The 26,593-nt window shown below is 44.4% G+C and overlaps 1 long non-coding RNA gene across 1 annotated transcript; it reads right to left on the reverse strand.

Annotated features, from left to right (window-relative positions):
- Positions 1-428: 428 nt before the first annotated feature.
- Positions 429-26,280, reverse strand: LOC140133956 (uncharacterized). The gene is made up of 4 exons (XR_011855990.1): positions 26,189-26,280; positions 17,589-17,729; positions 8,901-9,088; positions 429-683 (listed from the first exon to the last, which is right to left on the reverse strand). It is a non-coding gene; the product is annotated as an uncharacterized lncRNA (long non-coding RNA).
- Between the last annotated feature and the right edge of the window lie 313 nt (positions 26,281-26,593).

Raw genomic sequence — 26,593 nt, forward strand, 5'->3', positions numbered from 1 at the left:
GTTTGTTTATGTACAGTAATACACTATTTGGGGGGTATTTATCAGGACTTTCGTGGCATAGAAGCCCTGAGATAATCACAAATGCTAGCTTATTAAGTATTTTACCCCTTCCGCCATTTTTCTGGAGGGGAGTGAAGGGGGCGTGACTGGAGTGGGAGTGGTCCAGCAAGTGGTAGGGCATAGAAATAAACGCTACGAAGCCGGTGCCTCTTGAATTATCCAGCTGCGTGGTACAGGAGGCGGGGCTATCATGCGTCTGATCAATACCCCCCCTATACATCTATAGCTTTGCATAGGATTAATAACCAATATCCTGACACATGGCAGAGTAGCATGGTCCCCAGCGATATTCGTCACCCCCTATATATTAAATGATGATTGGAAGTTGGAAGAAATAACAAGTTATGGACACAACCTCATTTCTCCAGAATGTATCAGTGTATTTCCAGTAGATGGGGCTATGCTGTAATATATCACACAGATTCCTTGTTTCAGTCTTGCTGTGCCGTTCCCTGGTAGCAGGAGATTTTATTTTGTACATTAAGCCTCGTCATCCAGCACAAAAGGATGTAACGTGCATCAAGCATTTATCTTCATGTGTGAGGACTTGTACAGGATAACAGCAAATACGGCAACAATCCTATCTGTCTAAGAGTGACTTCAAAAATGACCATTAGATCAACCTATAAGCAAATGCAGAGAAAGGCATAAAACACTATACGGCAGAAACTAAAAATTTAACAAAAAGTAAAATAAAATGAAAAAAACATTGATCACTGACTCCTGGCAGCAATCACACCGAGCCCCAGAGCAACATACTACGGGCGGGGGAAGGGGGTTTACTAATTCTGGTGCAAGCACGACTGTCGGCATCGGAGATCAGTCTCCAGAAAGCACAGCCCAATGTATTAAAGTGGCGCACGTCGGTTAGTAATTAATGGGTAGACGGAACTTATCAGTTGTGCGCCATAAAACTGCCGACATCAATGAAATGTGCGCCCAAATCTTACATGGGTTGCGCTTTAATTTTGGTCTTTGGTAATTTTTTTTCTGGTCTATTCTGCGCCAAAATTTGCACCAAAAAATGCAGACAAAATACACAAAAATGTGACGGATAATGTGGAAAAGTTAAGCCACGCCCACTTGCGTTAAAAAAAAAAAACTGAGTCGTCGGGATAGTCGGAAACATCTGTTCTTTCTGGTGCAAACTCATTCTAAATGATCTGCAACAATTCTGCGCCAAAAAAACTTAAAATCCCAGCCTTTTTTGGTGCAGATACGATAATACATGTCCCCTACATTGTACCAGTAGCTGTGTGTGTTGAGGTCTATAAAGAAAATATCTAATTGTTTATTAAAATTAACCACACTTCCAGCTATTGGCAAGTCTGTCACATGCAGGGGGTTATGTAACCGCTGTACCACCAGACCAGTTTTGCTACTCGTAAATCTCATGTGCCCCTGTCTTCAACCTTGTTGTGTCAGTATCAGAAGGCCACTAATTCTCTAAACTCGTGGAACCTGGTACAGACAAATCAGGAGATACCAGTGAAAACCACCATGGAGATAGTCAGGGAACAGTCATATGCAAGCCAAGGTCGGGGCAGGTGGAGATCAAGGAGAGTCCAGATACAAATCAAAGGTCAGAGCTACTGCTCAGCACAGAACCAGGGAACCACTATGGATGACTGGAGACTATTACTATAGGGGCACATCTCCTACGTAAGATCTTAGGACTCAGGGAGTGCCTGAGGTGATGCAACCAGTGCAGACCATGGCATGGAAGGAGAAGGTAGTAATCAAGAGGATGTCTGCCAAATAGCCTGACACAAAATCTTGTACAAGTAAAATAGGGGTTAACGTAATACTTTCTTATGCAGAAGCTATGCCTTTCTAGAACTTCTGTCGGCTTTTGGCGCAGCAGACTGGCATGGAGTGCAAAATATTAGTTTACTACAAGTAGACTCCGTCAATGCCTAGGTGGAAATGTTCTTTTTTCCTCAAGATTTTTTGGCTGAACGGATTTTGCTACTGTCCCAGTTAATACTATGAAAGAAGAAGGAATGAAGAAAAGGGGAGATATTTCACTACCTGGCTGTGAGATAGTCAGGCCTGATTTTAGCCTTTTTTTCCACCTCAGGCAAAAACTTAAATGTTGCCCCCTCCCAGACGCCTATCGCTGATCCCCTGCTATATTCAGCCCCTTCAATTTCTAGACAAATCTTTAAAAAGCGCCCACACCACATTACCACATTACTAAAGACTTGACACTACACAGGCTGATGCCGTCTCACACTCTAGTGTCAGTCAGTGACACAGACATTAGAGGCATCTAGTACCCTACATGTGATGATCTGCTCCATCAGAAAGAGAACTTTAATACCCCTTCTCCCGGCCATGGTTTATGACTGTTGCATTCATCGTCAGAACTCCATGCAGCACATCTCCACACTGCGCCCATAAAAATACCAAAGTCACTTACACTATAATGTCACCTGGATAACAATGCTAACATCCAGGAACCCCTGATTATTATTAATATATACTGTATATATATATATATATATATATATATATATATTGTGAACAGACAAGGCAAAATGCTTATGTTATTCATATAAGTAACAACATGGGTTTTGTCTTTTAACAATAATAATAAGGATTATCAGTGTAAAACACATTTTTCTACGAATTTAACACGTTTGATGACTCATTACTCTTGATGCATTACAAAACACAATAGAAAAGCCTTAATTGTCTATATACACTACCCCCTCCCCCACAGACTATATACAGCCCCCACATAGTCTATATACAACCCTCCCCACACACACATACACACAGACTATATGGAGCTCAGCAACACAGTTTCTACACAGCCCCCCGATAGTTTTTATACAGCCCCCCATACAGTTTATATACAACCCCCCATACAGTTTATATACAACCCCCCACTGTATGTATCTTAGTTTTTACATAGAAATACTCAGTTTATACTGTGTGATTTATCACAATGCAAAAATATAATTAATTCCAATAATTGCATAAAACGAAAGCCTCAGAGAAAATAACGGAAGCTGGAATAATAAGATGGAATAAGGGGGCGGACGTCCATTTGAGTGTCGTGCATTGTGATATTTATATCTAAATGACTAAAACACATTAATTCATGTTTTCACCTGGTCACAAATAACATGAGATAGATACACGTGAGCAGAGAGCGGAATAGATGTACAATATGCGCGCTGACAACCCAACGCTGACATCCTGCCAGGGTTACCCCGACAACACGAGAAAACTGTTCCTGGAAATGTGAGAATGTCAGGTCAGGAAGTGCAGAGATAACAACTGAGAGTCCTCACTGAATAACTAACTGATGATGACAAGCAGTAATCCAGAATATCAGTGTGGATCATCTTCTTGATTAGGGTTCACCCAAAATGTAACCATTAAAGGGAACATATCATCAGCAATTGGCCTAACAAACCACTACCAGAATATTGTCAAGCATTGTAACACCTTCTAGTTTTTGTTTCTTTCATGGCCCAGTGCGGTGGAATCATCCAGAAAATCAACTTTGATGTAATACGTAAATTGGTTGTAAAAAAAAAGTCAAGGAGGCGGAGGGTTTAACACTGAAGTCAAGGTGGTTAGGAGGTAGGAACTTTGAACTCCTCCTCCTCTGTGATCGACATCATGCATCAGACTTCAGGAGATCTGGTTAGTGATGTCTCTGGTGGCAGGACCATCAATTACAATAAAGGGGGTATTCTAAAGAAAAGAGAGCTTGACTTCAGTGTTAAAATCTCCGCCTCCTTGACTTTATACATCCATTTTACATCTCACTTCAAAGTTGTTTTTTGGATGCGTCCATCACACTGGGCCATGAAAGAAACATAGGGGGTCATGTACTAAGGGCCCGATTCGAGTTTTCCTGACGTGTTACCCGAATATTTCCGATTTGCGCCGATTTTCCCTGAATTGCTCCGGGATTTTGGCGCACGCGATCGGTTTGGCATGCACGCAACGGAAATCGGGGGGCGTGGCCGAACGGTAACCCGACGGATTCGGAAAAACCGCCGCATTAAAAAAAAAAAAATGGTCGCATGGGCCATACTCACATGCACCACGATGAAGACGATGAACTCCGGGGCACCTCGGCGGACTTCGGCGCAGCAGCGACACCTGGTGGACATCGGGCGCAGGACCTTCATGAACCGCTGGAAGACCCGAACGCTCGTCAGAGAAGCCGCCGCTGGAACGCGAATGGACCGGGTAAGTAAATGTGCCCCATAATCTGTATTCAGCTGCTTGGCAACAGTTAGTAGTTTATCAGGACCATTTCTGCTGACTGGTTCCCTTCGAGCTTTGTTGGGACATACATTATTTATTTGTTGTCTGTTGGCACTATAAGAGGGGAAACTGCTGGGGGCACTATAAGAGGGGGCAGCTGGGATAGGGGACAAAACAATATGGAGGGCTGCTAGAGGGGACAAAATAAGAGGGGGAAATGGTAGGGTTGTACAATAACAGGTGAGGTACTAAGGGTGGGCACAATAAAATGGGGAGCTGCTTGGGGTCACACTAAAGTGAGGGGAAGTTCCTGGGGGGCTTTAATATCATATGTGGGGAGCTGGGGGCACAATATCAGAGGGGCTACAATATGACAGGGGGCTGAGGGAACACAATGGGGTACATTTACTAAGGGTCCTGCGGCCGCGATTCTGTCGGGTTTTCCTGAATATTTCCATTTTGCGCTGAATTGCTATGGGTTTTGGTGCACGTAATCGGATTGTGGCGCATGAGCGCCGCGACAGGAATCGAGGAGCGTGGCTGTCGGACAACCCGACGGATTTGGACAAACCGCGAAATGTAAAAAAATAATTTGTGTCGCAAGATCAGCACTTACTTGCACCGGGAAGAAGAAGGTGAACTCCGGCAAACCTCGGTGCAGCAGCGACACCTGCTGGATATCGGGCACATGACCTTAGCTAATCCCGGCAGATCCGAATCCTCGTCGGACAACGCGTCGCGGGATCGCGACAGGAGAGGGTAAGTAAATATGCCCCAATGTGAGGGGGAGGTGGAGGTACTAAGGGGGAAATCATACTGTGTGGGGTGGAGTAAGGAGCGGAACAAAAGGTGCGGCATAAGGCAAAAAAAACGGCACACTACTCACACTGGATCTTATGTCCCTCTTTTTATCCTGCAAAATTTTGGAGGTATGTATAATACACTCCACTACTTATGTAGCACAGTGCATTATATCTTCCCTAAAAGGAATCAAGATACTTATTACAGGAAGCCCTGAGGTCCTTAACTGTACCCCCAGGCTGGGACAGATACATCAGCATGGGACTGGAGTGACTATGTGACTTTTTATGGGACATTTTTTTGCAAAAGTCCCAAATCATGAACCTGACTTTGCATAGTGTGGCACTAGCAGTTATTCTATGTTTATGCCAGAATAGTCCTGTGCGACTTTTTAGCAGTGAAAAGTCCCCAAAAATCCTGACAAACCAATCATACATAACCCCCGATGTCTTGATACACAGAAATATGTGATTCAGTTTGGGTGTTTCAGTTTCACATCAACAATGAAAGGGTTACTGACGTTGTACAGGGAGTGCCAGCAGCCGTTATAGGAATGTTGTTTTGTTATACTGCTCCTCATGGTTTCCATTATGGTTTCTTGTTGATGGTAGAACCACGTCTAGGATTATTCTAATATTGTGTAAACAATGGGACAACTGTGACAACTCCACCCGATCAGAACACGCCTCATTAGACTATTCCATATTAAAAGGAAATAAAGCAATTCTACCAGCAATCTTGACCATACAAAGCTGCACATTGTGCTAGGTATTGTCCCTGCAGATCTCTGTAACCTTTGTGCTGTTAGTAGCAGCGGAACTGTGAAAAATGCTTTCATATTCCAAGGTTGTAGGTGGACTTGGATTGCTGGGAGAATCTCCTCACTCTACAGTGCTTTCTGATCTCTGCATTCAAATTGCTCCACTCCCCCTTCTACAAATGCAATAAATAGAAAATTTTAACACAAAGGTACATGGAATATTACAGTTAGGATGTGAATATGTGTAATAGTCATAGTATCTTAGTATATAAGGTTAGAAAAAAATGCAAATCAATCAAGTCCAACCTATAAGGTGTAGAGGATGCCCCCTGTCTATGGTGATAATAGAACCACCTCACCTCTAGGTGTAGAGGATATCCCCTGTCTATGGTGATGGTAGAACCTCCTCTCCTCTAGGTGTAGAGGATGCTCCCTGTCTATGGTGATGGTAGAACCTCCTCTCCTCTAGGTGTAGAGGAAGCTCCCTGTCTATGGTGATGGTAGAACCTCCTCTCCTCTAGGTGTAGAGGATACCCCCTGTCTATGGTGATGGTAGAACCTCCTCTCCTCTAGGTGTAGAGGATGCCCCCTGTCTATGGTGATGGTAGAACCTCCTCTCCTCTAGGTGTAGAGGATGCCCCCTGTCTATGGTGATGGTAGAACCTCTTCTCCTCTAGGTGTAGAGGATGCTCCCTGTCTATGGTGATGGTAGAACCACCTCACCTCTAGGTGTAGAGGATGCTCCCTGTCTATGGTGATGGTAGAACCGCCTCTCCTCTAGGTGTAGAGGATGCCCCCTGTCTATGGTGATGGTAGAACCTCCTCTACTCTAGGTGTAGAGGATGTCCCCTGTCTATGGTGATGGTAGAACCACCTCTCCTCTAGGTGTAGAGGATGCCCCCTGTCTATGGTGATGGTAGAACCTCCTCTCCTCTAGGTGTAGAGGATGCTCCCTGTCTATGGTGATGGTAGAACCTCCTCTACTCTAGGTGTAGAGGATGCTCCCTGTCTATGGTGATAGTAGAATCTCCTCTCTAGATGTAGAGGATGCAGCCTGTCTATGGTGATGGTAGATCCTCCTCTAGGTGTAGAGGATGCCCCCTGTCTATGGTGATGGTAGAACCTCCTCTCCTCTAGGTGTAGAGGATGCTCCCTGTCTATGGTGATAGTAGAATCTCCTCTCTAGATGTAGAGGATGCAGCCTGTCTATGGTGATGGTAGAACCTCCTCTCCTCTAGGTGTAGAGGATGCCCGTAGAGGATGCCCCCTGTATATGGTGATGGTAGAACCGCCTCTCCTCTAGGTGTAGAGGGTGCCCCCTGTCTATGGTGATGGTAGAACCTCCTCTCCTCTAGGTGTAGAGGATGCCCGTAGAGGATGCCCCCTGTATATGGTGATGGTAGAACCGCCTCTCCTCTAGGTGTAGAGGGTGCCCCCTGTCTATGGTGATGGTAGAACCTCCTCTCCTCTAGGTGTAGAGGATGCCCCCTGTCTATGGTGATGGTAGAACCTCCTCTCCTCTAGGTGTAGAGGATGCCCCCTGTCTATGGTGATAATAGAACTGCCTCTCCTCTAGGTGTAGAGGATGCCCCCTGTCTATGGTGATGGTAGAACCTCTTCTCCTCTAGGTGTAGAGGATGCCCCCTGTCTATGGTGATAATAGAACTGCCTCTCCTCTAGGTGTAGAGGATTCCCCCTGTCTATGGTGATGGTAGAACCTCTTCTCCTCTAGGTGTAGAGGATGCCCCCTGTCTATGGTGATAATAGAACTGCCTCTCCTCTAGGTGTAGAGGATGCCCCCTGTCTATGGTGATGGTAGAACCGCCTCTCCTCTAGGTGTAGAGGATGTCCCCTGTCTATGGTGATGGTAGATCCGCCTCTCCTCTAGGTGTAGAGGATGCCCCCTGTCTATGGTGATGGTAGAACCACCTCTCCTCTAGGTGTAGAGGGTGCCCCCTGTCTATGGTGATGGTAGAACCGCCTCTCCTCTAGGTGTAGAGGATGCCTCCTGTCTATGGTGATGGTAGGACCCCCTCTCCTCTAGGTGTAGAGGATGCCCCCAGTCTATGGTGATGGTAGAGCCACCTCTCCTCTAGGTGTAGAGGATGCCCCTGTCTATGGTGATGGTAGAACCTCCTCTCCTCTAGGTGTAGAGGATGCCCCTGTCTATGGTGATGGTAGAACCACCTCTCCTCTAGGTGTAGAGGATGCCCCCTGTCTATGGTAATGGTAGAACCGCCTCTCCTCTAGGTGTAGAGGATGCTCCCTGTCTATGGTGATAGTAGAACCGCCTCTCCTCTAGGTGTAGAGGATGCCCCTGTCTATGGTGATGGTAGAACCTCCTCTCCTCTAGGTGTAGAGGATGCCCCCTGTCTATGGTGATGGTAGAGCTTTGTTAAAAGCTTTGTTATCTATGGTCTCCTTCCTTCTAAAGAAAACTTTTATAATTATGCTAATGAGTAAGAAAGGCTATGAACCCGAACAGTGCTACTCTTCGCAAATACATGATACTTTGTGTTGCTCTATCATATAAAATATCAATAAAATACCAAATTCACATGACCATGAAGCTTGTGGCCGTACATAGACGGCAATGGGCATACGGAGCAATATGGTGCCACGTCCGTACACTAAAAAAAGATAGAACATGTCTCCTCTCCATTGCACTGGATGTATGCCCACCCGGCTACGGCCCGGTGGGAATACGTTTGTGTGAATCCAGCCTAAGTCTTGTAAGATTGACAATCTTCTTGATAAATCTCAAGAGACCTCCCATTTTCATCAGGCTTTGGAGCCAGTCCGGATCATATTCACCCTCTTTATGTATCTACTTGAGATTTTATTGCTCTTAAAAATAACATCGGCTAACCAGGTTCAACAGCTCTTCATCGGCAAAGAGCGTCATTCGCTTCCAATCAGTTTGTCTACATTCCACAAGCTTAGAGGAAATTTGTAATGCAAATTCTAAATTCTATCAACGATGAGACTTTGGAGAGCTTTTACCTCTCTGAGATTCAGCAAAATTACTCTTAAATTAGCGCTATACCTCTGTCGTATACACTTCCCGCATCTCCAGCTCCTCAGGAGACTTCCACCTATGATGAGAGATGAAAAGTTCTAGAAGATGAGATCGTCTCTGACTGCAGATTAATGAGCTTCGGAGCTGACAGCTTCTCCATGTGTATACAGAATGTGAACATCACTTTATTATCATTATCACTTCTTATTAAGAATCTGCAAATATATTTAGAGCAGAAATAGTGGAAGGAATTAGTAACGAGTCTTCTATATAGATATCTAGTGCTAGGCCATGGACCACCACAGATGGCAACCATTGCATGGAAAGTGTAGATGCACAACATGACTCTTTATCCACATGATCAATGGGACCCTCAACAATCACTAGAATTGGGGTACCCCATTAACCTTTGTGAATAAAGCTTTGGCGTGATGTGAGATCCCCACTCCAATCACTTCTATGACACTGTAGTCCTACGGAGGTGAATGGAGACATGGTGCACACCTCCACTCCATTCATATTGGGCGTATGGTTAGACCGGCAGCAATTAGACACTTATCTTTTATGATGTTTATAGGGTTTAAAAGTTACTTGGACATCTCCTTAAAGGCCACTCCCATGCATGTTCATCCTGTCTCTCCAATCATTAGTGATAATGGACCCCTTGTTTTTGCAATCGATGGGAGTCCCAGCAGTTCGACTCCCTCATCAGACTGTATGCAAACGAGCCTAAGGGTCTCCAGGCTCCATAACAAATCCACAATGCATTTTTTTTCATGGCCCAGAGGGCACAATGCAGTGATGGGCAACCTTTTGAGCTAGGTGTGTCAAAATTCGCCAAAAAACGAGCATAACTCGGGTGCTGTGTCACCTTTAGGAAAAACCTAATTTTGTAATAACATGTCCAGCAGCGGCCTCCCCTTATTAATAACATGTCCAGCAGCGGCCTCCCCTTATTAATAACATGTCCAGCAGCGGCCTCCCTTTACTACTAAAATACCCCTAGCGGCCTCCCTTTACTACTAAAATACCCCTAGCGGCCTCCCTTTACTACTAAAATACCCCTAGCGGCCTCCCTTTACTACTAAAATACCCCTAGCGCCCTCCCTTTACTACTAAAATATCCCTAGCGGCCTCCCTTTACTACTAAAATACCCCTAGCGGCCTCCCTTTACTACTAAAATACCCCTAGCGGCCTCCCTTTACTACTAAAATACCCCTAGCTGCCTCCCTTTACTACTAAAATACCCCTAGCTGCCTCCCTTTACTACTAAAATACCCCTAGCGGCCTCCCTTTACTACTAAAATACCCCTAGCGGCCTCCCTTTACTACTAAAATACCCCTAGCGGCCTCCCTTTACTACTAAAATACCCCTAGCCGCCTCCCTTTACTACTAAATTACCCCTAGCGCCCTCCCTTTACTACTAAAATACCCCTAGCGCCCTCCCTTTACTACTAAATTACCCCTAGCACCCTGCCTTTACTACTAAATTAACCCTAGCACCCTCCCTTTAAATATAATATAATAATAAACTTACATACTTACCCAGTGATGTCACAGGGACATTAACACAGGGGAGCACATTGCACAGGGACAGAAACACAAGGACGGGGGCGGGACATTAACATAGGGGTAGCTCATTACACTGGGGCAGCACATTACACAGGGAGGGGGGCGGACAGCGGGCGCTGGGCGGCCGCGTGTCAGCAAAAATGACTACGCGTGTCAGTGCTGACATGCGTGTCATAGGTTCGCCATCACTGGCACAATGTATCTTCCTGGTATAACCTCACTGCATTCCAAATACCATGGGGGGGAATTTATCATATGCCTGCGCCTCTTGATGTATACATCATGTGGCTGTGTACCGGGCAAAACTATGCCAGGTCCGACCTTCGTTTGTATGTTTTTAGAAAGCACACAGGCACGGGGCAGGAACGTCCCCTGACGACTCACTCCACTGGTGTAACTGCAAAAATAATGCATAATGTGCACTGCATGCCATGCGCAAAGGGAGGAGCTGTACAGGAGCACAAAGGTGGGGGCCAAGAGCTGAGCAGTCTCCAGGACTTGTTGTTTTTTGAAATGCATCCAAACCAAAGCCCAACCCCTGGGACTACACAGAGGATTTTGTCAGGGTCAAAGGTAAGTTATAACACACAATTATATTGTAAAGCAAATTTTTAGAGAAAGCAGAAAGACAGATGTGCACTGAAGCTGTAATGGGCTTCTGTAACCTCTCTTTACTGTAAATGAGGTCCCTGCTGACAGGTTCCCTTTAAAAGGGTTTATTTTCTGCATAACAAATGATTCCAAAATTATTATAAACAATTCCTAGAAATTGTTTTTAATGGCAAAAATGTTAAAAATTCCAAATTCGGTGACCTTGACGAAAAATCTTTCATCTGCAACAGAGAGTATCGGAGGGAAAGCTGATTTATATATACTACTAAAAGGAGAGAAAGAAACTAATAGAAAGAAAATAATTTAGATTGTTTGTGTAATGAAAAGCTATTTGGTGTTCCAGTATACTTTGTGTCAATTCCTCTAGATCTCTGCTTGCTGTCCTGCAGTGGGAAGAATCATTATTTATTTCCCGTAGATAAAAAACGGTCCCTGGTCATATGATGTCAGATGGTGCACAGCTCGTTATATCTCTGGCATGTGAAGTCACATAGGTGCACGGCTTGTTATATATCTCTGGTCATGTGATGTCATACATGTGCACAGCTCGTTATATATGGTCATGTGATGTCACACAGCTGCAGGGCTCTATATATACATGACCAGGGATATAATGAGCCGTGCGCCTGTGTGATATCACGTGACCATGAATATAACAAAACGCGTACCTGTGTGACATCACATGACCAGGGATATAATGAGCCTTGCACCTGTGTGACATGACGAGTGATATAAGGTGTGTAAAGGTGTGTAAGGTGTATAAAGAGTGGTGCACCTGTGGGACATCACATGAGGAGGTATATAACGAGCTGTGCACCTGTGTGACATCACATGACCAGGGATATAACAAGCAGTGCACCTATGTGACATCACATGACCAGGAATATAACGAGCCATGCACCTGTGTGACATCACATGACCAGGGATATAATGAGCCTTGCACCTGTGTGACATGACGAGTGATATAAGGTGTGTAAAGGTGTGTAAGGTGTATAAAGAGTGGTGCACCTGTGGGACATCACATGAGGAGGTATATAACGAGCCGTGCACCTGTGTGACATCACATGACCAGGGATATAACAAGCAGTGCACCTATGTGACATCACATGACCAGGGATATAACGAGCCATGCACCTATGTGATATCACATGACCAGGGATATAACAAGCTGTGCACCTATGTGACATCACATGACCAGGGATATAACGAGCCATGCACCTGTGTGACATCACATGACCAGACATACTAAATATTTAGCAATGAACAAATTATTAATGCTTATCTGTTAGTTTTTTTTAATTATAGTATTCATTTTATTACATTATTTTGGAACAAGGTGTATTCTTCACAATCCTTTTTTCTTTCAATGCCAATGTATTTCTTTGGAGCTGATGGGGAATCACACATGATAGCCCTGGGCATAGTGTCAGGCCCTGAGCTGTCTGCTAAATAAATGGTCAGATTTCCAGTTTCTCTGTAGCAGCTGCGAGCATCGTATATTTATGATATATGGTACCGGGAAGGTTGTTTTACAGTTACATTTTAGAACAGAGATTTTTTTTTTACAGCTGTCATCTTTTCTGCAGGATTGTGAGAAGTTATGTTAAGGATTTGTGAGATGACAACAGCAGGAGGCATCTGCAGAAGTGGCACAGGTGACAAGTATTAGGAAATGACTGTAACGCACGGAGCATACAGATGATATGGCGGCTGACAACGAAACATCGCTAAGATGCCACAAAAATGAAGTGTATTAGGAAATTAGTTTGTAGCAGTAATCTAGGATTTATAGATATGATAAGAAAAAAGAATAAATAAGTAACATGCACACAGGACACATTTATCAGAGATTGTAAGCCTGAAATTTACCAGAAATTGCACCTATTCCCCCCATTAGGAGACCTCCATGCCCGGTGGGTGTGGAGGAGTGTGATGGGGGGGCACGGTTGGCAGCGGAGTGGGCCGCACCAACACACTGCACACTAGGAACTGCCCATTAGGCTAACATGCAATACTACCCATCAATGCAGAGCATCGCAGCTGCTCCACACAGTGGTGGTAAGAGACTTACCACAGGTAGGTCCAGTGGTGTAACTTGAAACTGATGGGCCCCAGTGCAAAGTCTGTGCCAGGGCCCTGACTAGAATGTATGGTTTATAGTACTAGACTTTTCATATGGGAAAGTGACCCTTTATGGGCCCGGGTGCGACCGTACCCTCTGCACCCCCTGTGTAGGTCTTTAAAGGCTTCACTGACAGGTGTTCTCTTTAAGCATCTAGTTACTATGAATCTAAAGAAAAAACCCTCCATAGTATAGAGCCACCATTTTTCTGAAAAAAGCACTTTTATTGATGCCTTCTGTTACTAAAGATTAAAGATCCAGTCATGAGTGTGGGGGAGCTCCAGCATACAGTCAAGCTACCCCGCCTCCTAACTGACACTGACGCCGCTAACCCAGCTTCTCTCAGGATAAAAGGAGTTGAGAGAGAGGACTTGTTGAAGAGAATTCCTAAAGCAGGGGTGAGTGAGAGGGTTGAGATACATGTTGGCCTTGTATGACTCAGCTCTGCTACATCATTCTCTCCTCCCTCAGGAATGACTCAACAGAAGTTAACCCCTTCAATCACCCCTCCCTCAGGAGTTCTCTTCAACAGAGTTAGCAGAGTCGGTGTCAATTAGGAGGCAGGGTAGCTTGACTGTAAACTGGAGTTCCACCACCTTGCTAGTGACAGGTTCTCTTTAAGAAAGCTGAGAATCTACTGTATATTATTTCTGATACAAGGCTTAGGTGCTACATATCAACATCACCAATTTGAGAGAGCCCTCGTTTTTTAGATTCTAAGGTTCACTTTAAGCCTCTAGATATCTTTATGGGTTTAGCTTTAGTGGATTTTAGGGTCCAAAACATGTTTACCTTATCTGTCATTTTGAAATTAAATGCATTTCCAGAATGGAAGTTTTCCCAAAAAAGCCACTAGGGGTCTGGTGCCTTGAGTCCAAGAGACCCTTTTTCTTGCACACTGTCCATTGTGGGCAGTACACCTTGCTTCATTGCACATGTACCTGATGTTCGGAGCATGTGCAGTGTAGCAAGGTGCACTTACGTGCATGCATCGAGGGATGCAGACTCTATCCCTGACCCCTGCTGCCTTTAGCACAACTCCAAGAATTTCGAGAATGTAGCCACCAACAAAGATAAGGTAAAAAAGTTTGGGACCCTAAGCCACAGTTTCATGAAGGCATATGGGGGTTTTTATGGCCCCAAAAGATTCCCTTCAGCTTAAAACTACAAATTTTCCTTAAAGGTGGCAGGTTCCTCTAAAGTATAGATGTATAGCCCTTTTTAGGGCTAATTCTTTCGTGGCCCAGAAGTTTTATAAATTTTAACTTCCTCAATATGCAAATTTCCTAAAGAGGCTACTGGGACGTGGAGTAGCCGGAGTTGAGGCTGCATGGCACGGCTACTCCACGCCCCAGTAGCCTCTTGCGTTTTGACTACCAGATAGCTTCAGCTAGCAGCTACAAGGAGCTGCACGTACTCATCTGTGAAGCTGGGTTCTGCGCATGCGAAGAACGTAGTCCGCCGGCTGCGCAGTCTCGGCTCTGAAACCGGAGCTACTTTGTATGCACAGAACCCAGCTACAAGGAGCTGCGCGCTGAAGCTATCTGGTAAGGGGAATGCGAGAGGCTGCTCCACGCCCCAGTAGCCTCTTTAGGAAATTTGCATATTGGGGGGAATTCAAGTTTACAAAAAATCTGGGCCACGAAAGAATTAGCCCTAAAAAAAGGCTTTACTACTATACATATCTACGACCAGGTTTCCTGTAAAAAATCTGTATGAGCCCACAACTTATCATTTATCAATGTGAAATCCGAGGATCTTAATTATTCACAATGGGGCAGATTTATCAAGTGTCTGAAAGTCAGAATATTTCCAGTTGCCCATGGCAACCAATCACAGCTCCGCTTTAAAATATTCATGAGCACTGGTAAAATGAAAGCTGAGCTGTGATTGGTTGCCATGGGCAACTGGAAATATTCTGACTTTCAGACACTTGATAAATCTGCCCCAATATGTTTGTAGCCGGTCTTTGGCTACTCATCCACTCAGCAGGAAACGGTTAATATCCCACATAAACAATATTAATGATAAAAATAAATCAGTGTAATTGTAGCTAATCACTGATTTATTATTATGGAGAATTAAAATATTTACATCAATAATTAGATGCGCTTATGGCTGCGGTCCCTGGGGATTGCACTTGGATTTGGGAGCCGCGCTCTCTGATTAGCGCTCTAAATCACGGCTGATTAATATTCACTTGAAAGAGACTGTTACTTCTATTCGCAGAATGGTTTGATTACAAGGAAGGAAGGAGGACGAATACTTTATGTCGGAATGATTATCTGTAATTGAAAGAGCAACAGGGTCACAAACAAAATGAATGGATAGGAAATAGACAAAACAAGGCCAAAAAAAACACCATTTACATGGAATAATTAGATTAAGGGATAAACCATGGGGTGAAATTACTAAAGTGAAGGATCATTTTTCAGATTTTCTATTAAAACTATGATTAGCTGTCACGGTTCAGATGGGCAAACCGTCACAAAGTCTCTGTGGGAAGAGTCTGCGGACTCCCTGGACCACCACGGGGGATGATGCGGTCTAAGCGGACCCTGGTCTTCGCCAGAGCCCGCAGCAAAGCGGGATGGTCTTATTGCGGTGGGGAGCCACCAAGTCGTTTGACGGGTGCAACTAGGCCCGTGGTGGCAGCTAAGGTAGGGAAGCAGGAAAGAGGAACCACAGGATAGCACAGGAACGGATCACCGGAGTAGGAATCGCTGGAGGGATCACAGGAACGGGCCACAGGAAGGCAGGACCTCGGCAGAAAGGCAGGACCTCGGCTGGATGGCAGGACTTTGGCTGGATGGCAGGACTTCGGCTGGATGGCAGGACCTCAGGACGACCACTGGGATACCTATAAGGGCGCGCCGGATTAGCCAGCGCCAATTAAGGGGACGCAGGCCCTTTAAATCCAGAAGAGACGGCATGTGTGCCCTAGAGACCGGGGGTGCGCGACCGGAAGCACTGGGAAGCTGGCTCGTGGATAGGTGAGTCAAAGTCCGGGGTAGGCACATAAAGGAGCACGGGTGCATGTCGCGGATCGCGGGGGCACCCGCAACATAGGTCCGGACACCACGTAGTACAGCAGAGCACGGGTGCCCCCTTGATCCGGGACATGGACCGAGGGGTCACCAGTGACATTATCCTTCGCATTGGCTCTCTAAGCAGTGTGGTAACCAGGAGAGACAGGGCCCCATGGCAGACTTATGAGTGGGGCCCCCTTACCCTTAAAAAAAATATAATAAAAAAATATATAAATATGTGTATGCTCATACTTGTGAGTTACATTCACACACTCATACACTCATATATACGCAATCAATTCATACATATACATACAACAAATATATACAGTAGCATATACACACACATATACAGCACATACACATCTAATACCCCAGATGCAAGGCTCCCTAACACTGCGGGCCCCATAGTAGCTGCTATGGCTGCTACCTCTGTAGTTACCCCCTGTCTCTAAGCAAATTTAGTAAATGTATTATTTATTAGTATTTACCTCCACAACCCTTTTCCATTTTTCAATTTCAAAATTGAATCCAAAAGTCATAACTTTTATTTTTCTGGATAAAGAGGCATCTAAGGGTTTGTCTTCTTCAGGACACATTGTACTTCCTTGTAGCAACATTTAATGGGGGTCATTTACTAAGGGCCCGATTCGCGTTTTTCCGACGTGTTACCCGAATATTTCTGATTTGCGCCGATTTCCCCTGAATTGCCCCGGGATTTTGACGCATGCGATTGGATTGTGGCGCATCGGCGCTGGCATGCACGCGACGGAAATCGGGGGGCGTGGCCACATGAAAACCCAACGGATTCGGAAAAACCGCTGCATTTAAAAAAAGAAATGTGTCGGGGACGCGCTTACCTTCACTTGGTCCGGCCCGGTGAACTCCAGCGTGTTCAGATGCTTTTCAGCGCAGCAGCGCCACCTGGTGGACGGCGGAGGACCTACCTTGATGAATCCCGGCTGGACCCGAATCCAGCGCAGAGAACGCGCCGCTGGATCGCGAACGGACCGGGTAAGTAAATCTGCCCCAATATGTTATAAAATATACAAGAAGACTGTAAAAAGAAATCCTCACGCTGCAGAATTGACAAAAAGTTGCACCATTTATATACCGTAGTTTTGTTAAAAACCTTCGGAGCATGAGCCGTCTATATATGATGATTATCATATTGAGAAATGTGCCAACATTTTGATAGTTTTTATGAATTTTTTTATGTTTATTTCTAGATGTTCTGCTAAACGGTTTATATTTTTATAATCTATTAAAAACTATGAATTTTTTTTTTATGCCGTCAGGGACATTTGAACCCTAGATTTGCTTGCTCATACAATAAACTTCCATACATGTATTGCTGCTGTATATGTTGAGAACTTACCTCCGGCAGGATGGTTACATTTTCAGAATCAAGGTGTTTATGAGGCTCACAACCAATATAGCAAATGATCGCCACCCCCAAAAAAGTTGTTGCCCCTTGTGATGTAGGGAATCACCAGGTTGCTATCTCTTGAAGTTCTTCCTTCAAAAGAAACAATAGAAGATGTGGTCAGGGGACAAGCCGAGGTCAGGAAAGGCAGAGTCTGTACATAACAGTAACCTAGGAAGCGGCTGGACAGGGGGTACAGAGTGAATATTGTGCTTAGGCAGAGGTCAAGGCAGATCAAAAAGTTTTAGAGTTACCAATATTTGCAGTGGGTATATATTCCCAATACTCTCTATACTGCTCTATAACATGCTGCCTGCAGATAGGACACTTTACAATTTGCCCAGCTCCATCTGCTCTATAATATTATGCCTGCAGATAGGACACTATGTACAACCTGCTCAGCTCTATAACATGCTGCCTGCAGATAGGACACTATGTACTATCTGCTTAGCTTCTCTTGCTCTATAACATGCTACCTGCATATAGGACACTATGTACAATCTGCTCAGCTCCTCTCACTCTATAACATGCTGCCTGCAGATAAAATACTATGTACAACCTGCTCAGCTCCTGCTCTATAACATGCTGCCTGCAGATAGAGCACTATGTACAATCTGCTCAGCTCCTCCTGCTCTATAACATACTGCCTGCAGATAGGACACAGTGGGGCAGATTTACTTACCCGGTCCAATCGCGATCCAGCGGTGCGTTCCCTGCGCTGGATTCGGGTCCGGCCGGATTTATTAAGGCAGTTCCTCCGAAGTCCACCAGGTGGCGCTGCTGCGCTGAAGTTCCCCGGAACGCACTGGAATACACCGAGCCGGGCTGAGTGAAGGTAAGTGCAAGCTCCGCAAAACATTTTTTTTTTAAATGCGGCGGTTTTTCCGAATACGTCGGGTTTTCATTCGGCCACGCCCCCCGATTTCCGTCAGGTGCATGCCAGTGCCGATGCGCCACAATCCGATCGCATGTGCCAAAATCCCGGGGCAATTCAGGGGAAACCGGCGCAAATCGGAAATATTCGGGTAACACGTTGGGAAAACTCGAATCGGGCCCTTAGTAAATGACCCCCTATGTATAATCTGCTCAGCTTCTCCTGCTCTATAACATGCTGCCTGCAGATAGGATACTATGTATAATCTGCTCAGCTTCTCCTGCTCTATAACATGCTGCCTGCATATTTTAAACTATGTGTAATCCGTTCAGCTTTTCTTGCTCTATAACAGATTCTTTGCTCTAATCATTTATTTTGTACAATGGATGGAGTCAGATTTGGACAAATTACTGATCGTTTGCAAAATTCTCATGTATATACTGTATATATACAACCTGCTGCTCTTGAATTAGTGTTTGGTTGTCAGGAAGATAAAACATGAGTCACAGTTCCACAAAACATTGGGGCAAATTTACTTACCCGGCCCATTCGCGATCCAGCGGCGTGTTCTCTGCTCTGGATTCGGGTCCGGCTGGGATTTAAGAAGGTAGTTCCTCCGCCGTCCACCAGGTGGCGCTGCTGCGCTGAAAGTCATCTCATCGCGCCGGAATGCACCACCTCGGACCAGGTGAAGGTAAGCGCTCCCCAAGCGACACTTTTTCGGTTTTTAAATGCGGCGGTTTTTCCGAATACGTCGGGTTTTCGTTCGGCCACGCCCCCCGATTTCGGAAATATTCGGGTAACACGTCGGGAAAACGCGAATCGGGCCCTTAGTAAATGACCCCCATTGTCTTTGTTTCCAACAAACACTTTATGTGGTGACGAGATTCTCATCCATACTTGCACTTGTTGTGATACATGTTGCTTCAAGGGCATTTCTGATGTATAATGAGGAAAGTTCATTTTTGTCTACATACCTGGTGTCTGAATATTTTGTATTTTGATCAATGGAAACCAGATACGGAAGGTTATCAGAACAGGAAATTGGATTATCGGACTGTGCAGCACCGGAAATACATGTCTGTCTTCTACCGAAAATAGCATTCCATGTATTGTGGGCATTTTTAGTTCCCTAGAGCTAAGCTGCAATACTAGATACCACCAAGGTTATGACTATGGGATGAAGATGTCTGTACACCAAAACTCCATTCCATCCAACCTATTGGTAAAGAGAGTCTAAAACCTTGACTGAGGGTTATAATCTGTAGGCAGCATGTTCTAGGGAAATACACAGTGATTTTCTAGATACTTTTATTGATTGTTCATAATGTCATTTCCAAGATATTCCCAGTTTAATCCCTATGCTAATTAGGCAGTTGGTGCACCCAAGGCAGCTTCCGGAGCACTGCTATTCTGCTTTCTTCCAGTGTCACCCTATGCTTGACACAAGACAAGTCTCCTGTTTATATAAAAGAGAGGGTAGTATAAAAGCAGTAATAGCAGCACCCCGGTGCTCAGGACACACCAGGGGTGCACCAAGTACCTCATTAGCATACAGATTAAAATTCGATTTTCTATGTATGGACAGAAATAATAAAAGTATATAGGAAATCACAGTTAATTTCCCTAAAACATGCTGCCCTGCAGATAATAATGCTCATGGAGGTGGTAAACACCATTTACAGGATTGCCATATAGAGGATCTGCACCCTCGGCTCCTGCCAGCTACTTGTAAATGTGGGGTTGAGAAACACACAGTATTGGAGCCTTAGGAGTCATCACTGGACTCCAGGTAATGTATTAAGAAATGTGCGCATTAACCCATTTCATCACATATAAACATACCGCCAGATACTGCCAGAGTGGGGACAAGGAAAAATGTTACCCACTGTGACCTCACTCCTGCTTCTGGTGTCATATTGTTTCCGTTCTGAGCCTCTTGCCTCAGGCAGCACCATCTGCAGCAAGATGGGAGGCAGCATCAGGGGTGCAGTCACCTGCTACAAAGCAGAAGATGACTTAAAAATAGTGGGGCTTATAGTGGGGTTGCAGAAGAGTTTCGTCGGACTGTTTGTCTGTTTCGAAGATTGCACGGCTTGGACAGGTAATTAACAGGTGTCTGTGCTGGGATTGTGTCGCACGCACGCGATTTGGCGTAGCTGCGCTGGCTTCCATGAGACAGAAATTGGGGGGTGGGCCGTCGGACGATCCAACGGATTCGGATTGAGCGCAGGATTTAACTTTCAAATTGTGTCACAAGACAATGCACTTATATGCACCGGGAAGAAGAAGGTGATCAGACCTGAGCGACACATGCAGGATATCGGGCACACGATCTTAGTGAATCGCAGCAGAGCACACTATAGTCAGACAGTGGGGCAGATTTACTTACCGGGCCATTCGCGATCCAGCGGCGCGATCTCTGCGGAGCATTCGGGTTCTTCCGGAGATTCACTAAGGTAGTTCCTGCACTGAAGTTCCTCGGAAAGCACTGAACGTCACCAAACCGGGCCGGGTGCAGGTAAGCGCGTGTCCAGCGACACATTTTTTTTTTAAAATGCGGCGGTTTTTACGAATCCGTCGGGTTTTGGTACGGCCACGCCAACCCCCCCCCCCCCCCGATTTCTGTCGCGTGCATGCTGACGCCGATGAGCCACAATCCGATCGCGTGCGCCAAAATCCCGGGGCAATACAGGGCGCAAAACTGAAAAACTTGCGTAACCGGCTGGAAAAACCTGATTCAGGCCCTTAGTAAATGACCCCCATTGCACTTTCAGGGAACTTCGTTGGACAGGTAAGTAAATGTGCCCCAGTGTTCCTTCACACCAGATTTCAGCATGGATGTGAGACATTGCATGGAAAACCCAAATACTAAAGAAAATAACCTGATATATTACTACTACATGGGTTGGAGGAGCTGCCGTTCTATAACTCGCCTCATGCAGCAGAAAGTTCAGGTTCACCCCTGACCACAAGGGCCACTCATGGATCTCAGTAGTCACTTTTCGTGTAACACTTCCTACCCAACAGAGCAGCGAAGCAACACATTGCAGGAACATAGAGCCCCCAATGAATTTTCCTTTTAATAGGTGGACAAATATTTAAAGGAATCACCCAATTTCTTCTTTTAACAGTTTGTAGGGTCCTATGTTGTGTATAAACTGAACGACGCCTATAATACTATGACTGATGGGTGTATGGTGGTATTATTTATCCATGGCTCTATTTTACATGAGCCGAGAAAACATCCAAGCAGAATGTTCAGCCTGAAAAATACAATACACATTTAACCCTTCCGACTTTCAAGAATAACAGGACGACTACTTTGAATCGTCAAATCGTTTTCCTATCTATTCTGTTCTCTAAAATGTGGAGTCCGAAGCAAATTCAATTTGGAAGGATGAAATAAATTCCATTGTGGCCGCATGGGTCGTAAATGAAATAGAATGGAAGCGCTTCTATTAGGGCTGGTAAATCTATATAAACCAGAGATGGGAAAGTTCAGGACATATCTCACACTGCTGCTGCATACAAGAGAACACGTCCTCTCCTCCCGGGAAATACATTCCATGCATTGTCCCAATAACAAAGCAAATCTTCAAAACAAATGGAACAAATGAACACTATCACATCATCATTTATCACTAAATTCCTTTGATCCAGAGGACCCTCATAATGTTCAAGGAGGCACATTTATCACAGTCCTATACTTTGGATAGGGGCTACCTTGTTGGTCACTGGAGAAACCATTTAACAGCAAAGAAATATGGATGATCATCTTTACATTTAGTGTAGATTTTCCATAACCTCCGACCTACACTTGGGTGCTTTAGCAAATTGGTTTTATGCTCAGAACCACTCTGCTTGATCCACATCCAAATATAAGATAAATTCCTGTTCCATGGGTCTGAGTAACGGGGATTGGGATGCTCCATGTGGTACCTTTCACCTCTATAAGACTGATGAGGATTACCATTCCAGAAGCCCAAAAGAAGTCTATGCAACAATTTTTGCAACAATCTTTGCATTGTTTTGTTCACATGGAGCACTTCATACGATTACTTAGAGTCCCATTAGCTGAACCCCAAACTTTCACATACATATCCCCTATCCTATACATGTAGATCCATTAGTGGAAAAGTTTTATATCAGCCTCCTAGTTTTAGAGGAAAAACAAAACAGATAAAGGGAGACTTGGGGTCCCCTTTTTGACAATGGCTGGAGCCTTGGAAAGTAGACATTAATCCCCTACCTATCCTATGGAATAATCCTCTACCTATCCTATGGAATAATCCCCTACTTATCCTATGGAATAATCCCCTACCTATCCTATGGAATAATCCTCTTCCTATCCTATGGAGTAATCCTCTTCCTATCCTATGGAATAATCCCCTACCTATCCTATGGAATAATCCTCTACCTATCCTATGGAATAATCCTCTTCCTATCCTATGGAATAATCCCCTACCTATCCTATGGAATAATCCTCTACCTATCCTATGGAATAATCCCCTACTTATCCTATGGAATAATCCCCTACCTATCCTATGGAATAATCCTCTACCTATCCTATGGAATAATCCTCTACCTATCCTATGGAGTAATCCTCTTCCTATCCTATGGAATAATCCCCTACCTATCCTATGGAATAATCCTCTACCTATCCTATGGAATAATCCCCTACTTATCCTATGGAATAATCCCCTACCTATCCTATGGAATAATCCTCTACCTATCCAATGGAATAATCCTCTACCTATCCTATGGAGTAATCCTCTTCCTATCCTATGGAATAATCCCCTACCTATCCTATGGAATAATCCTCTTCCTATCCTATGGAGTAATCCTCTTCCTATCCTATGGAATAATCCCCTACCTATCCTATGGAATAATCCTCTACCTATCCTATGGAATAATCCCCTACTTATCCTATGGAATAATCCCCCACCTTTTCTATGGAATAATCCTCTACCTATCCTATGGAATAATCCTCTACCTATCCTATGGAATAATCCTCTACCTATCCTATGGAGTAATCCTCTTCCTATCCTATGGAATAATCCCCTACCTATCCTATGGAATAATCCTCTTCCTATCCTATGGAATAATCCCCTACTTATCCTATGGAATAATCCCCTACCTATCCTGTGGAATAATCCTCTTCCTAGCCTATGGAATAATCCCTTTCTCCCTTTCAATCCCACTCCAGCAACATTGATTGTTTTTGTGAATATTATGACACACTTTACTGGAGATTGGTATTGGATATGGTTTTATAATCATTCACAGATCCATTGACAGCCACATTTTCTTCCCCAGCATCAGTTATGATTTTTTGTTTTTGCCATCGCGGTAACACATGCACGTGGTAACACAAAACCTAGATATTTCTAGCAGTGGACACACTTGCTAATGATCAATTAATTAAACTTGTTATTGTGTATATTGAAAGTCTATGTTTATATAGGGTTGGCGTTAGGGGGTGGCAAACTGAGCATTTGCCCAGGACCCCCTGTCCTAAAGGGACCACAAGCATGTGGACTTTTGTGGGCAGCAGATGCATTGCTCTTTTAATACCCCTGTCTATATTTCCTATCTATATATCTGTCTCTCTAACTGTTTATCTATCTAGCTTTTTGTCTATATATTTATCGATATCTTCTATCTACTTAGCAATCTCCTATCTAGTTATCAATCCATCAATCGATCTATCTCTCTATCTATCCCTGATATCTATTATCTATCTAGCTACCTATATATGATGTATATATATATATATATATATATATATATATATATATATATATATTTCTTCATCTATAAATCTATCATCTATCTATAATTCATATTTATCTTCTCTTCTCCTATAAAATCCTCCCACAGTCCCATATTACAGATACTTACCATAGTACTTGTCAGGCTCCAGGGGTAGTGGACCCACTGGACCACCACGGACGATGATGTAAGACGACACCTGGGACTGGAATCTAAGTGGTACCCGGTTTTCACCAGAGCCTGCAGCCTCCTCGGGTGCAGAGGAGAGAAACCAGGATTATTAGGGGAATGGGGGGATTAGAATACACTGACAGATTAGAAAAAAGACGACTGAGGGGAGACCTCATTACAATGTACAAATACCTGAACGGACAGTACAAGGATCTCTCCAAAGATCTTTTTATACCTAGGCCTGTGACCAGGACAAGGGGGCATCCTCTACGCCTAGAGGAGAGGCGATTCTACCATCACCATAGACAAAGGTTCTTTACTGTAAGAGCAGTGAGACTGTGGAACTCTCTGCCGCAGGAGGTTGTTATGGCGGACTCTATGTACATGTTCAAGAGAGGCCTGGATGACTTTCTGGAGAGAAAATATCACAGGTTATGGGGATAAAACATTTATTTAATTCTTAAAGGTTGGACTTGATGGACTTGCGTCTTTTTCCAGCCTTATATACTATGATACTACGATAAAGTGAGTTGGACTTGCTGCGGCGTGGTACCACCAGGTCGTTCCACAGGTGCCACTTTGTCCACATTGGCAGCCAAGGCTAGGTACACAGATGTTAGGCAGATTGTAGTCGGGGACAGGCAAGAGGTCAGGACATGCAGCACAGGATCAGAGTCGGGGACGTAGCAACAGGTCAAGGCAGGCGGAACAGGATCAAAGTTAAACACGGATCCAGGGTCACAAAGGGAAATCAATAAACAGGCATTAGGCAAGGACACAAGATTTTTCAACGGCATAGAGCATGAAGATTCCTGCAGGGGTGCAGGAAGAGGCCAGCTTAAATAGCATTTTGGGAAATGGGCAGTGCGAATTAATGGCGCGCTGGCATTTTAAATCTTCTGAAGCCGGCGTACGCCCTAGGAGCTGGGGAAGCACACGTATGGCCGATGGGCCGGAGACAGGTGTGGGGACAAGTAAGAGGCACGGGCACAGCGCTGGCAGGGCGAGAGGGTCAGGGCTGAGCCCATGACCTGCAATATGGTTTGTGGGAGCAACCATGACAGTACTATACGTAAGTACAAAGTGTTATTACTGTGCAGGGATAAAGGAGCCTCTTACTGACTGTGAATAATATAGTTTTGGGGCCCTACTTTTAGTTTTGCCCAGGGCCCCACTTTGTCTAAAACCGTCCCTGTATCTATATGATATGAGTTGTAGCTAGATTCTCATTAGTCCTAGACCCATGCCTGAGGCGATGCTCATTTCTATGCTGGTACTGTAGAGCAATGCAAGTTAGCTGCTGGCCCCCCACAGGCAGCGTACCCGCTGTGTGCCCACATCTTTCTTTAAACTGGTAACTTTTCTGGTGGTGCCAAACATTGAATGACAATATAGAAATATAGAAAGGCGATTTGTCAGTGTGTAGCCTATTTACATTGGGGGATATGCTGGCAACACGCACGTAGAAGATCCAAACAGCCGAAAAATTAGCCCCATGGGATCGATAATGTCATCAGCAAAGGTCAGGACCTGGATATTTCCCGGTACCATATCTGTAGAAGACGATCAGCGCTGGTTACAACTGGATTTTCTATCAGGGCACTTTAATTATATAACCTGTTATTACACTCAATGTGAGTTTTTCTAAAATCTCAACCTTGTAAAATACCAACAAATGTTTTATACATGAACGGCATCTTATCCTCAACCAACCTAGTTATAAACCACCCACCAGCATTAGAGAGTCCTCAAACATCTCCGATTCTGTATTTCTGACTCTAAAATGTGATAATCCCTGAAGGAGACTCATTTGTGAGTATTCTTTTTGCTGTCATGGAAACTGACTACATTCTACTATCCTCTATAAGGAAGTTTTAGGATCTTTATGCGCTTTTCATAACCTCACATCAGATTTGTTTTAAAGTTTTCTTGAAAATCCTTCAAGGGAATCTGTCATACAAATTAATCCACCCAAAATAAAGACTTCATAAAAAAGTATGATTAAAAAGCATCGTCCTTATCCCTAAATGGTTCCTTTCCATGGCTGCAAAGTTACAAAAATTGGTTGTCCTGCATGTTAGATTTTACTTGCATTTTCCTGATTGACAGTTCTCAGGGCTATGATATTCCACTGTAT

Source organism: Engystomops pustulosus, chromosome 5, assembly GCF_040894005.1.
Source record: "Engystomops pustulosus chromosome 5, aEngPut4.maternal, whole genome shotgun sequence".
Taxonomy (NCBI): Eukaryota; Metazoa; Chordata; class Amphibia; order Anura; family Leptodactylidae; genus Engystomops; species Engystomops pustulosus.